The sequence below is a fragment of the Colobus angolensis genome, unplaced genomic scaffold (genome assembly GCF_000951035.1).
Source record: "Colobus angolensis palliatus isolate OR3802 unplaced genomic scaffold, Cang.pa_1.0 Scaffold112, whole genome shotgun sequence".
Taxonomy (NCBI): Eukaryota; Metazoa; Chordata; class Mammalia; order Primates; family Cercopithecidae; genus Colobus; species Colobus angolensis.
Window position 1 is genome coordinate 8,531,088 of NW_012112253.1, and position 3,466 is coordinate 8,534,553.

Sequence of the window (3,466 nt, forward strand, 5' to 3'; positions counted from 1 at the left end):
ATACACACTCCGGCTAACTCGAGAATCCACCTAGAGGTTGAGGTAAATTCTGTCAGTCTAGTTGGCTCATCCTAAATCACGCACTTAACTTTTAAGTAAACAGACCCTTTATTTATAAAGGCTTCATTTAAAAGCCAACAACAGTCATTATAGAGTAGAGCAGGCCGGGTGCAATGGCTCATGCCTATAATCCCAGCACTCTGGGCCGCGGAGGCGGGAGGATCATGAGGTCAAGAAATAGAGACCATTCTGGCTAACACGGTGAAACCCTATCTCTACTAAAAATACAACAACAAAAAAAATTAGGCAGGTTTGGTGGAGGGCGCCTGTAGTCCCAGCGACTCAGGAGGCTGAGGCAGGAGAATCGTGTGAACCCGGGAGGCGGAGCTTGTAGTGAGCCGAGGTCGTGCCACTGCACTCCAGCCTGGGCGACAGAGCAACACTGCATCTAGAAAAAAAAAAAACCGAGCTGTTACATTGTTTTTGACCATATGAAATAAAATTGCTTTGCCTTCTTTAAAGAAAGTAGGAATAGGCTTCCTCCCTCACCCTTTACAGCCTTACCCAATCAAGGTTGGGATCCATCCAAACACAGCACTGGGCACTCAAGAGCTGCCTGTCTACTGTGTAGCTGATGCCCTTGAAATGGCCACAATGGTAACAACCCATAACCCTGTTCGTCTTGCTACCTTCATTTGAGGACTGAAGCTTCCAGTAAACAAGGGCACAGGGTAAATGGGTGGCTGCAGAATGTGACATGGCAATAGATTCCCTAGCAGTAACATTCCATGGGAGGTGCAAAACTACAGAAAACTCAGGTAGCAATTTATGATGAAGACTGTAGTTTTTCATTCATCTAATCAGAGCAATAGAAATATAGGTCTGAGAGAACAACTCACAGCAGCATCAAAGAACCTAGTTACAAACCAGGAAGTGAGCTGGGGTTACCTGACACTGTGACTTTTCAGCTATCAAAACAAGGGACCGGGCGTGGTGGCTCATGCCTGTAATCTCAGCACTTTGGGAGGCCGAGGCAGGTGGATCATGAGATCAGGAGATCGAGACCATCCTGGCTAACACGGTGAAACCCCGTCTCTACTAAAAAATACAAAAAAAATTAGCAGGGCATGGTGGCAGGCACCTGTAGTCCCAGCTACTCCAGAGGCTGAGGCAGGAGAATGGCGTGAACCCGGGAGGCGGAGCTTGCAGTGAGCCGAGATAGCGCCACTGCACTCCAGCCTGGACGACAGAGCGAGACTCTGTCTCAAAAAACAAATAACAACAACAAAAACAAACAAACAAAAACAATCAAGGAAAATCTAATACTCTGTATGCTGGCAAATGCTGAGCCTAAGAATGTTTCTGGGGCTTTGCGGTTGCAGGAAGACAGGCATATGTGCATGTACACACACAAACACATGCACATTTATGCCTGTGTAAACACTCACTCATCTATTCATATTTTGAGGGTTCATTTCGTAGTGGTTCCAAATCATTTCAGCTTGCTTTGGGTGCAGTTCATATCTACAATCCTTGTAGCACCACATATCCCTAAGTTTAACTGAATTTAAACAGTAGACTCAAAATATAGAATGATAGCACGATTCTTTGACTTCTAAAGTCAAAAAAGCAGAATCTGAGTTATTTCATGTTATGAACTAAATGTATTCTCCCCAAATTTATATGTTGGAGCCCTAATCCCCCAAGTGATGGTATCAGGAGGGGTCCTTTGGGAAGTGATTAGGTCGTGAGGGTGGCGGTCTCATGGATAAGATGAGTACCTTTACAACAAGAGACATGAGAGAGATGATCTCTCTCTCCACCATGTGATCTTGGACTTCCCAGCCTCCAGAACGGTAAGAAATTTCTATTCCTGTTGCTTAAGCCACCCAGTCTATGATGTTTTTGTTTATAGCAGCCTGAGCTAAGACACTTCGATTTTATTGTTCTATCTTACCACTCTGTGTTTAAAATTTAAAAAGTGAACACAATATATTTCTTTAAGTTGAAGCTATGTTTTTTAAAAGAAAAACATATTTAAGAAGTGTATTCAATCATTTCCTTAAGTTGAATATTATCTTTAAAATTGAAATGTATACACTTTAAATTGTCTTAAAACTGAAGAATAAATCAGCCCCGCGCCTAGCCAACGGGAGTGTGGCAGCCCGGCTCCCGCAGGGTCACGCCGAGCCAAGGGAGCCCCCGCGGCGCCCAGGCATGAGCCGCGGTACCCACCGCGGTGGACCGCAGCATTTTTATTCAGGGCATGCTTAAGGGAGGTCGGCCGCGCCCGGTGCATTGTGGGAAGAGGCGGATGGCGCAAAGCAAGCGGTGAATGCGTAAAGAACCCAGCCAACCCGCAGAGGGAGGGGTGGGGGTGAGCTGTGAGGAGAGCAGGCCCAAGAACCATGTCTACGGGTGAGTCCTTTAACCCGGAAGTTACAAATTGGACAAGAGCTTCCGGCTAACCAGATCACTGAACTGAAGGGCACAGGCTGCAAAGTGCCCCAAGATGTCTTGCAAAAATTGCTGGAATCTTTATAGGAGAACCACTTCCAAGAAGATGAGCAGTTTCTGGGAGCCGTTACCCCAAGGCTTGGCATTGGAATGGATACTTGTGTCATTCCTTTGAGGCACGGTGGGCTTTCCGTGGTTCAAACCACAGATTACATTTACCGGATCATAAAAGACCCTTCCGTGATGGGCAGGATAGCATGTGCCAATGTCTTCAGTGACCTCTACACAATGGGAGTCACAGAATGTGACAATATGCTGATGCTCCTTGGAGTCAGTAATAAAGTGACCAACAGGGAAAGGGATAAAATGATGTCTCTGATTATCCAGGGTTTTAAAGATGCAGCTGAGGAAGCAGGAATGTCTGTAACAGGCGGCCAAACCATACTAAACCCCATGATTACCCTGGGAGGAGTTGCTACCACTGTCTGCCAGCCCAATGAATTTATCATGGCCAGTCCCAAGTTGGACCAGCAACAGGGGTTGGTGTTCCCTCCTGGGATCTGTGAGGCAACAGCTGAAGGACGAATAAATTTGAAGTTGGAGAAGACCTACACATGCACCACATCCCTAACCTGCAGAACTCTGGAGATACAGTATTAGAGTCCAGCCCCTCTGACAATCCAGAGGTATCTACTGAGCATTTTATTCAACAATACCGTTCATGCTCCTTAATGACAGCACAGCCAGCCAGCCTCATGTAACAATAAAATTTTGAGTACAACTATACTGCCAAGAGAGAGGCTCTTTTATTCTAAAATTATTTCAGCCATTTGGTTGCCCTCTTCAGCAATCAGTTTAAGAAATTGGGGCCGGGTGCAATGGCTCACGCCTATAATCCCAGCACTTTGGGAGACCAAGGCAGGTGGATCACGAGGTCAGGAGATCAAGACCATCCTGGCTAACACAGTGAAACCCCTTCTCTACTAAATAATACAAAAAAATTAGCCGG

At 46.0% G+C, this 3,466-nt stretch overlaps 1 pseudogene; it reads left to right on the top strand.

Annotated features, from left to right (window-relative positions):
• The first annotated feature begins 2,408 nt into the window (after positions 1-2,408).
• On the top strand, positions 2,409-3,117 carry LOC105523396 (annotated as a pseudogene).
• Positions 3,118-3,466: the final 349 nt, after the last annotated feature.